This window comes from Pelodiscus sinensis, chromosome 10 (assembly GCF_049634645.1).
Source record: "Pelodiscus sinensis isolate JC-2024 chromosome 10, ASM4963464v1, whole genome shotgun sequence".
Classification (NCBI taxonomy): Eukaryota; Metazoa; Chordata; order Testudines; family Trionychidae; genus Pelodiscus; species Pelodiscus sinensis.
In genome coordinates this window covers 30,761,709-30,772,825 of record NC_134720.1, presented here as the reverse complement: position 1 = coordinate 30,772,825, position 11,117 = coordinate 30,761,709, and the positions used below count along the sequence as shown (strand labels likewise).

The 11,117-nt window shown below is 42.8% G+C and overlaps 1 protein-coding gene and 1 long non-coding RNA gene across 3 annotated transcripts in view; one reads left to right on the top strand and one right to left on the bottom strand.

Moving 5' to 3' along the window:
• Nucleotides 1-3,758: 3,758 nt before the first annotated feature.
• On the bottom strand, nt 3,759-9,131 carry LOC112545858 (uncharacterized). Its single transcript, XR_012906262.1, has 3 exons — nt 8,470-9,131; nt 5,823-5,934; nt 3,759-3,891 (listed from the first exon to the last, which is right to left on the bottom strand). It is a non-coding gene; the product is annotated as an uncharacterized LOC112545858 (long non-coding RNA).
• An 82-nt stretch (nt 9,132-9,213) lies between these two features.
• Nucleotides 9,214-11,117, top strand: part of VEPH1 (ventricular zone expressed PH domain containing 1) — a 206,920-nt gene continuing 205,016 nt past the window's right edge. Inside the window, exon 1 of one of the 2 annotated variants that reach the window (XM_025184859.2) lies at nt 9,214-9,317. The gene's annotated coding sequence lies outside the window, so the exon portion shown is untranslated. Of the gene's footprint in view, nt 9,389-11,117 lie in introns of both variants that reach the window. The other variant, XM_025184857.2, reaches the window with a different exon arrangement.

The window sequence follows — 11,117 nt, the reverse complement described above, 5'->3', positions numbered from 1 at the left end:
GCGCAATAACTATACTGTGCTCTGAATGAGGTTGGGGCTTTTATGGGAAAAATATGTGGTCATGTAATTGTATCATTGTGAAGGGTAGGAGGAGTGCTGGCCAGCTCTCAGACACTAAAGGATTAAACTCAGGTAGCTAAGGGTGTTGGCAGAAGGCCAGAAGAACCAGTGGGATATTGTGCTGAAATTTAAATTGTTAATATAAACCTACTGTTGTTTCTCTTTGTGTGAGTTTTTTTGAACCAGAACCTGAAGGGACATGATATTTTAAAGCCAGGCAGTACTACCATGGCTCCAAGGAAGTTGGGGAATGGAAATAGACTGGACCGTGAAGGGATTGTGGGTAAATAAGGGGAAAATGTATATTTAGTCACAATCAGGGTATTTTTCTTTGTTTTGTTTGTTTGGTTAATCTTCTCTGAGTACGTTTAAACTACATTATATTTTCGAAAGAGAGGATATACAAATTCAGTGGGAATTTGCTTATCTTCTTCCGATCTCACTTTTGAAAGCTGAGCTTTCGAAAGTGAAAGCAGTCTGAACACATTTTTTTCAGGAAAACCCCCTTAAAAAAAAAAAAAAAAAAAAAAAAGCATAAACCTCATTTTTAAAGGAAGAGCGTTTTTTTTCGAAAAAGGGTTTTTTTCTGAAAAAAACTCAGACTACTTTCACTTTCGAAAGATCAACTTTTGAAAGTGAGATCAGAAGAAGATATGCAAATTCCTACAAAATTTGCATATCCTCTTTCGAAAATAGAGTGTAGTCTAGACATAGTCTCTGTGTAAAATCCATGTGCTCTCCCCCACATTCACTATCTAAGCTGAACCCAGAGATACTATGTTCTCGTGTTTTAATTTGTTCTTCTCAATTGCTCTGTAATACGTAGAAACCAAGTATGTTTTATTAAGGATATATTTTTGGGTTTTGGTAATAAAGTCATCTTTTTAAGGCGACGATTTTGATTCTTGTGTCCTGGAAGGTAACACGTCTGTGTGTGTGCCTGCCTAGCCTGAGAGGTCAGCTATCAAACAATTTGTTTTCTGTATTTTCTTTTGTTTCCTTTTTCAAGCTTTCTTGTGGCAGAAGAGCTTCGAGTACTCCTGGAGAAGGAATTTAAGTGTTTCTTCCTGGTTTTTCAGGGTTCTTTAAAATCACTTGATGGTGGCAGCCTATTTTCCTGAGCCAGTGCATCTGTGACTCTGGGAAGTTTTTGTAAGCAGAACCTGTGTAGAGGCAAGGTATTTAAGGTCTTTTGAGGGCCCTACCTTCTGCCCTCAAAGTGCCAGATTGGGGAAGAGCCCTGACAATCATTATGCATACACATGAAATGACTGCATTAAGAGTACATAAGCAATCTTAATTCTGATATTCCTTAACTTTGAGTGCTTGACTTTTACAACCTTAGAGTTGTTTTAATGTAGGAGGGTTTTTTTTTTGTTTGATATACTTTCTTCATTATATTCAACACCCAAATGACATCAAAAGCTATGTATGGGACACTTCCAGCTCATTCAGTTAGTCTCATTAGCACTGGCACTACAGCCGACAGTTTTTTTTCCTCCCCCTCCCTTCTTTTTCTGTTATAAGTTGGGCGTTCTCCCCTTTTTTCTCCACTCTCATCTGAGGAAGTGGATTTTGCCCACAAAAGCTCATGATTTTATATATATATTTGTTAGTCTCTAAGGTGCTACAGGATTACTCTCTCTCTTTTTTTTTTAAATTACAGACTAACACGGCTACCCCTCTGAGACTTTTTAACAAAAACAGATTGAAAAAAAACCCCATCACATAGCCATATTTAATGCCCCAAATTAAGTCTTCAGAAGGACTTCACCTTCAGAGGCACAGCAGAGAGTTAAACAGTTTGAAAAATCAAGTAAATGCTAGTAGCAGTAAGTTGTTATCCTTTATTGGGGTGGGAAACCTAAGGCCTGGGGACCAGATGCAGCTCCTGGCTTGTCTGGATCTGGCCCCTTAGGCTCAGGGCTCCCCGCATCACTGGGGAGCCTGTGCTGGTGCTCCAGCCTGCCCACCATCCTTCTGAGGAGGTGGAGCACACAAATTCAACTAGCCTGGACACCTCCTCCCCTCCAGGCTCTGTTGTGCAAGGGGAATGTGGGGAGTGTCCTTCTTCTTATAAGTCAGGGGCCATGTCAGTGAGAGCTTTTTGTTTTGTTCTGTTTTGTTTCTCACTTGTCTGTGGCCCTGACTGATTTTTCTGTTGGTCAGTGGCCTCTGACCCAAAAAAGGTTCCGCACCCCTGCTTTATATAAATCAGTGACTAGAGGGAAATGAGGTAAACATTTTGCCAATGGATTTTCAGGAATTTGCTGATAGCAATGTAGAGACTGAGGATTCCTAGGCTCAATTCCAGGTTTTGCAGAGGAGTTTTCTTTAGTGGTTAGACCCTTGTGCTCCAACCTGTCTTTCCTCCTATCCAACTGCACCACCTGCTCCTGTCTAAGCCACTTCATTCTAGGTCCTGCCCTCTTCCCGTCTGTTTAAATCCAACCTTCTCTATCTCAGCTCCTGTCACTTTTTTCCCTACCCTTGATCCTTTCCTAGCTGCATTCCACAGTGACTGCCAGGACACCAGCATGATGAGCATTTCAAAAGAGGAATGCGGAACACTGCGTGCAGCCCGGGGCCAGCAGGAAGTACCCTTTGAAAAGCACAAGAGCTCCCTTCAAAGCGGAAGCACCCGCAGGGGCTCTTGTGCATTTCAAAGCAGAAGCTCCCTCATGGAGCCTGGGGGCATCAGGGGACTCAGAGGCCCCCACTGACCCAGGGCTCCATGCACCGTGTGGCATTTACGTGGAACCAAGGGCCAGCTGGGGACTCTCCAGCTGACCCCAAGCTCTGCACACTTTGAAATGTAAGGGGGGATCGACTAGTCAACTAGTCGACTAGTTCTTAACATCCTTAGTCTGCCTGCCCTCAGTTCTGGTGCCATAGGGTGCATCTACACTGCACCCTTAGCTCAAAATAAGTTACACAATTTGAGCTACGCAAATTTGAGTACCACTGTTCCAAAATGTTCCTTAATCCTCGAGGAACATCATATACAAGGACATCGGAATAGCAAGCATGTTATATTTTGAAATAACGGGCTTGTTTCAAAGACACGGAATAGCTATTTCAGGATATTAGAAGCATGCTGAAATATCACTGCAGTGTAGACGTATCCATAGGGACCAGGAGGAGCAGTTGCTGGAGCAGGCCCAGTACAGATGGCATTTTTTGAGAAATTGGCTGCCTAACTCTCTTACAACTCTCAAATGAGCATGAGCAAATTGAGAGATTTTTTTCAGAGTTTATAATTTGACTAAATGTGTGTGATTTTTTATGTCCCTGATTCCATAGTGACGCTTCACTGGATTTCACGGTCTTGCTTCTCAGGGAATTAGTTGTAAGAATACATTCCTTGTTCTTGGAAATGAATGAATACTTTTTTACAGACATTTTCCAAAAAATTTCAGCTCATATGACTATATGCCCAGGAATCAAAGGAGATAGAGTAGATGATAGGTCATTGACAGATGGATGGCTATAGATACCAGAGGAAATTGCTGTGTGTGTGTTTTTTAAATTTTCCAGTTGATTCATGGCACCCAATTTAAATACAGTTTTCCACTTATCTCTGAGAAATCAGTTGAAAATGTCTTCTGCAGTACTGGCTGATCCTTCCGAGCACAAGGCCCAACCAATAGGAACCACAAGCTTTGTTTGCATAGGAACTGAATACCTGCAGCTTTTATTACTACAGTTTGATTTGTAGGTGCTCTGCACTTCAGAGAATCAAGCCCCTTATGACTTCCAGCATGTGAATTTCTCCATTTGACCTGCTGCAAAGAACCAGGATTGAACCTGAACTACACTGCAAACAGTTGCCTGATAAAACATGCAAACAGCCAGAGAGAACAAAACAGTTAGTAAAGTACCTATACAAGCAGTTCATGAATGCAAACATAATTTGAGCCTACCAGTGACAGATCTTGGAAGCAATTCACCCCCAGTCCAAGGAACAGATAGAGCAGTTGAATATTTAAGCTAAAATCATCAAAATATTCTAATGCCCAGGTCTCACAACCTGTTAACTGTAGATTTTCAATTATTTTGCTTTTACGTTGTTTGTGTCCACTCTCCTGGCTGCTCTGCTCTGGCCAGTTTTGCAAAAATAAAAGGGAAAAGGGAAGAAAAAAAAAATTTCACATAGAGTGTGGTACTTAAAACATTTCCGAAAGCCAACTTACTTGGGCTTGGAAATGTACATATCTCTTCAGTGATAAACTGCAATTCAGTTCTTGATGTCCACTTAAAAAACAATATAAGAAAAAGATGATTTGGTGGATGAAAGCCAATTATTTTATAAATGTAAACTACATTAAAAAAAAAAGAACTGTGCAGCATTACATATTTATGGATACAATTTTGTTCAACTGTCATATCACAGAATGAATTATACATTAGTGTGAGGAATTTAACATTCATGAATGTCATTGTTGCCTTGATATTAAAAAATAAAATATCTTCATTGTCTGTGTTCATGTGACATGTTCACTTTTGTACGGGTAGCATAGAGTGGAGCTACTGTAGTTACCAATTTCAGAGACATTATTTACCTTGGGGGGGACGGGGAATTCATCATTTTTTAAAGATGAAATAATGACAACATAATTTTGATATGTTCTTTTCCCATTCTTGGTAAAAAAGCCAGGAGTGGAAAAAATTACATTTAAAATGTTTTGCATTTATGTGGTGTGAGAAAATTGAACTACTATTTGCAATTATTTAGGAGACGGTGCCATGTCTGCCTCGCCTCCCTGTTACCAGAGATATATGAGTTTGCGAAGCTCACTGGACCAAGCCAAGCTACTGGTAAGTATTAATGAAAGTGTGGAATTTGGATTAAAAGCTAACTGTAACCCCAAGGGTACGTTTAGACTACATGCCTCTGTCGCCAGAGGCATGTAGATTAGGCTACCAGACATAGAAAAATGAAGCGGCGATTTAAATAATCGCCGCTTCATTTAAATTTACATGGCTGCCGCGCTGAGCCGAAAACAGCTGATCAGCTGTTTGTTGGCTCAGCGCGATAGTCTGGATGCGCGGGTGTCGACATCAAAGGTATTTGTCGACCACCCAGGTATGCCTCCTGGGATGAGGTTTACCTGGGTGGTCGACAAATACCTTTGATGTCGACACCCGCGCGTCCAGACTATCGCGCTGAGCCGACAAATAGCTGATCAGCTGTTTGTCGGCTCAGCGCGGCAGCCATGTAAATTTAAATGAAGCGGCGATTATTTAAATCGCCGCTTCATTTTCCTATGTCTGGTAGCCTAATCTACATGCCTCTGGCGACAGAGGCATGTAGTCTAGACGTACCCCAAGAGATTTACAGATAGGGTTCAAAGCTGTTTCATCAGATTTAGCCCTACAAATATTGAACCAGCTTCTCTTGTACAGCCCCACTAAAGTCAGTGGGTTAAATACATGCTTTGATTTCAGTGAGGTGGCATTCCATTATGACAAACGAATTTAACCCAAAATTCCTGTTTATACAGTCCTGGAGCCTGACTCTGACAGATGTTAAGCATGAGGATCCTGATCTAGCGAATCATGTGAACACATATTTAATTTTAAACATATGGGGCACAATCCAAAGCCCACGGCTGCCTTTGTGAATTCTCCTGTCCATTTCAGTGGGTATTGGATCAGGCTTGTGCATAGTGTAGAATTCAGTGTGATTACTACTCGCATAGTTAAATTTAAATTTCTAAGTGCTTTCCTGGATTGGGATACAAGATCTACAACTGGCTTACCTGGAAACTATTAGTATCAGGTTTGTACTTTGTATAATTTTTATCTCCTTTTCATCTTTCTTCCTTCATTTTTGTTCTTTTTTAACAAGCAAGAGTCATGGAGAGTCATTTCCTGTTAAGAGTAGAGGCATAAACTAGCTTGAGCAGAAGGAATAAACAACTTTTATGGTTAAACTCAATTGGGCTAGATACTGGAATTCCAGATCATAACCTCAGATCTAAATTGCTCCATTGCCCCATGAGTCTAGCTGAAACTCCCCACCCTAATGCAATTACAAAATGATTATAACTAGTACCCTTCTGAGTATCCCTTGTACAGTAGATGTTTTGAAATGAGTTTGCACCTTGCCAATGTAAGATTAAATTTGGTTGAAATACCATTTATCTTTGAAAGTGTTAATCTGATTTATCTCTATTTTGTACTTTTTCTCCCTAATGTATTTGACAGTGAAATTGAATCGTTTTTACTGCAGAGCTGAGCATGAAAGGTGAACATTCAATTTGCTATTTCTTGATTTTTATGCAATGTGTATGCCTCAGTACTTGATAAATTCAAGCCTTGTGGGAAAGAACTACAGAATCATATTGTGAACACAAAGGAGCAGATGTTAGCTTATATAATAGAGATTATTGGTTTACATTTTTAATTTACAAGAAAAAAATTGATTCTCTGCAATATATTGTGGAAGTTCAATGAGTCTTATTAGTATTGGAATACTGACTAGTAGGTGTGTGACATTTTAGGACAATGGGCATGAAGGTGACAGGATTAGCCATCTTGCAGCAGAAAGGACATGGAAAGAGGGAAATAAAGTCAACAAAGACTGGAGATATTTGGGGATCATGGAAGCTTGGTGAAGCTGAGAATAGTTCTGGAGAGAACTGAGGAGATGGAAGAGAACATTACTTGGCATTTATCTCTTTATAGGCCAGCGGTAGATTATGTGAAAGTTACGGTAATTTGTTATTTCTCTCTTTTAAAATAATTTATTGCTGGAGAGTACACACCCAATTCCCTCTGGGAGGGGAGAGAAATTTAAAGCTGTATCCTAGGCTGAGAAAATGGAGACAAAAATTCATGAAATACTAAAGTAATCTTTTGAAAAGAGCTAGTTTATGATTAAATAGTGTGTGAAAACTAGATAGCCCCGGATTATGGAAGTATCTGTAAAACCTGTTCTCCTAAATTTATATTAACTTTTTATTTTTACTCAGATCAAAAGTTGGAGAGGGTGACATCAAAATAACGCTTACAATAGAATATCAATCATCCTTAGCTAGATAGTCACTACTGTCCCTTAACAACCAGTCCCACCCCCACCTCTAAAAACTGAGGATCTGTCTGAAGCTTTCTACTGCAAAATTCTGTACCAGAAAGAAAGCTACATAGCCACATTGCATCTAATCTGAATTCATGTAAATAATTTCCCCTCAAGAAATATTTTTTTTCTACCTTTATTTTTAATACAGGTTGAAACTCTCTTAATCAGGATTCTCTGGCCCGGCAACATCCATGGTCCAGCTGGATGTTGCAGGACCAGAGAGTCCTGGAGGAGGGCCAGCAGTAAGGATACTTATGGATCTGGCAGGGCAGTTGGCTGCTTGCATGGAGTTGATGGTGGGGCCGCCCAGTGTGTGGTGGCGGGGCTGACCAGTGGGGTTGGGAGACCTGGAGTGTGGCTGCCCAGTGGGGCTGGGAGCCTCAGCATGTGGCATGCACAGCTGCTCAGGAAACAGCTGCCCAGGGAGCCCCGGTGCACATGGTTGTCCAGAGCCCTAGTGCGTGGTGCGCAGCTCTCTGGAACCCCAGTGCCGGGCTGCCTCGTGGATGGCTGTCCAGTGGGGCCAGCAGGAGGTGGTGAGCCAGCTGGGAGGCCCATGGAAAGGGTCCAAAAATGACCTCCCCTGGTCTGGCAAAGTCCCTCATCTGGGATCAGGCAGATCCTGATTGTGCTGGATAAGGGAGGTCCAACATGTATCTACCTCCTCGACTAGTTGACTTGACTATCCAATAAGTCTAAGCAATAAGGTCAGATAGTTTACTAGTTGTTAACATCCTTAGTTCAATATGTAGGCTGTCCCAAGGAGAGAGGACAACCCCAGCACTCTATCACTGCAACAGGTTGGGGCTAGGTGACAGGTGCTTGACTATGGCTGCTGCAGCTCCAGTGGGTACAGATGGGAGGGGTACATATCCCCCCGGCTAGGACAGGTCCAGGTTCATCTGTCCCCTGCAGTCTCCAGCCAGAGTGAGGAATGCAGCAAATTGTGCTCTTTCCCCTTGCTCTCTGATGAAGGAAACAGCCAGGAATGTTCTGTGGGGGTGGGGGAGAGAAAGGGAGAAGTGTCAGATCTCTGCCCTCCCTAAAGGGTTTTTTTGGGGTGGGAGAGGCTCAGGTCTGGAGCAGTCCCAGATGGGGGGGCACCCCCAGCTAGCTCCTTTCACCTGCCTGGTGATTGTCTGTTTTCTATATGGTTTTATGAGATGCAATCCCATTCAAGGCACATCCCATTTTCCTGGCACAACTAAATCCTTCCCTTGTGTTAAGTTATAAGAGGAAGCTATATACTGCATTTGGTGGTCCGAGCTCTTTTTGTTTCAGAGTTACTAGACAGACAGACACATGGACAGATGTAAAGGTCTTACCAGAATGAGATTAATATGCTGGGTGCTGTTCAAAAACTGATGATGAGAGAGTCTTTGCCACAAACAGCTCATTTCCTGAATTCCTCTTCTGTAGCAACCACAGCCCTGAGCAGGCTGAATCTTTATATCAGTGTAATTTAGAATATGAGGATTTTAAGAGACAAGCAAAGGCTGAACAAATTTGTACTGGGTATCAAGTGGTTTTCAGTACAGGTTTTGAACTATATCAGTACCTTAAGGGTGGAAAAGTATGTAACAATCTAAGAAATGAAGAATGCAGCTGAACTACTCAACTTGTAAAGTACTCAATTTGTAAAGCATGCAGCTCAAATGGCACAAATTCAACCACCCCTTTAAGTTTGATCAGCTCAGTACAATACATAAGAACCCAGTGACTGAGTTATGTGGCTCAGTTAGCACAGTTAATAAAAGCATTGCAAGTCAATTAAAAAAGCACTATATATAGGTAACAATGTGGGTGGAAATCTATTATTTCAAGTAAATAAGATATGCGGCTCGATCAGCAAACTATGTAGTTGGATAATTAAAATATGTTATCTGATCCCCAAAACTGACTAGTTAAAACTGCAGCTTGTGCGTTGAAGATAGGGAAAATTTGCAGACCTTATAAAGGACTACACGGTACGTACCAGCAATGGCTTTTGTTTCAGTTAAGGCTGAGCATTCTAGAACACTCCCTACAATGAAATTAGTCATAAAGAAATTGAGTGTGCAATTTTTTTTCTCCTTCTGATTTACTTTATCCACTGTACTGGACCTAGGTGCATAGCAGCTGTTATCTTTTGTGATGCAGATGAGCTCTTCAAGTACTGCAGACTAATAATGAGGTTTGTTTATTGCTGCTAACCAAGGCTGCCAAACAGCACCACATGAACACCCTATGATTGGACAGCTAGAGGTATGAGACAGTGTCTGTTTTCCCAAGGCTACAGGCCCAATCCATTAGCTTTGTAGTCTTAACTCATGAAATATCTCCCATTGACTTCATCAGGAGTTTTGACTGAGTCTGGACTGCAGGATTTGCCCCTTGGAAATAAGCAGCTATTCTCAAAGTGTCAAAGAAGATTAATGTAGTGTGATTAATTAAATTGGAACTTACTATGCACAAATAACCATTAGAATGGTTAGAAAACACATTTATTAGTTGATCTGGAATTTGCTAAAATATTAGGCTGATGTATAACATTTTATCTGTCAGGCAACTTCATACCTCAAACAAAGTCAGTTTAAAGCTATGAAGTAATATAAGTATACTCATCATTGGGGCTGTTTGCAGTCAAACATTTTGCACAGAAATGCCTATGGTAAATCTGCCCTCACAGAAACAACGGATTATTTAATACTGTACACTTATGTGTTCCAATTCACCCTACTTTATCTGGGCCAGGACATTGCTTGAAGGAATGTCTGAGGGCAGAACAGAAAATAATTCTAAATCCCACTGAGGTCAATGGGAGTCTTTCCACTTCAGGTTGCACCTCTCTAAACCGGGACTTTCTGGTCTGGCAATGTCTGTGATCTAGCAGGATCACAGATGTTCCCAAACCGGAGAGTTCCATTGGAGGGCTGGTGGCTGGGAATCCTGTGGGCTAGCAGGGCATTGGGGTGCTGGCAGTGGAGCTGCCTGGCACAGCTGGGAGCCCAGCACGTGACAGTAGGGTTGCCCGGCAGAGCCAGTGGCTGGACCAGGGCTGGGGGGTGCCAATGGCAGGGGGTCCAGAAATTACCTCCCCTAATCTGGCAAAATCCCTCATCCATGACCAGTCACTTCCCGGGGGTGCTGGACCAGGGAAGTCCAACCTGTAGTTTCAACCCACTTTGGACAAGATTATAGACTCCCAGGCTGCATCTATGCTACCAGGTTTTTGTGCAAAAAACCCATGGAGCGTCCACACTTCAAGCACATTCTTGCGCAAGTAAATCGGCAGAAGAGAGGGCTTTTGTCGATAGAGTTATTCCTCTCCCCACGAGGAATAACTCCTTTTTGTGCAAGAGTTCTTACGCAAAAAGGCAAGTGGGGATGTTCCACTTCCCCCGCCACCTCCCATACTGCCACCCTGTGCCCCACACACACAGCACCCCGCTCTGCCCCTCCCTTCCCCCGTGACCTCCCTAACTGCCACCATGTGCCCCACATTGACAGCACCCTGCTCCTCCCCACCCCTCACCTGCCATGTCCCAAAATTCCAGCCTGTGCCCCACACAGACAGCGCCCTGCTCCTCCCCACCCTTTGCCCGCCACCTCCCAAACTGCCAGCCTGTGCCCCACATAGACAGAGAATCTGATTTTCTTCCACCACATCTGTCCAAGTACCACCTTATCTAATATATAAAGGAGAATGTTTATAAGTTTGTGCGCTAATAACTTGGACACTATAAGAGCTACCGCAACCAAACTTTGCACGGGATAACCTTTCATCCAGGAGGTGGTTTTAAGGTACTTTTAGACCCAATTGGGGTCCCGCCCTGCCCCCCCGGCACCTGCCGCCCCGGGCGCGAACTGGGGCACCTCTCCCACGTGTAACCTCCCCTCCACCCAGGGTCACTCCCCACCTGCCAGCCCCCCCCTCCGGAAACCAAAACCAAAGCCGGCCAGCCTTTCTGCTCAGCTCGCTGGGCTATCTGAG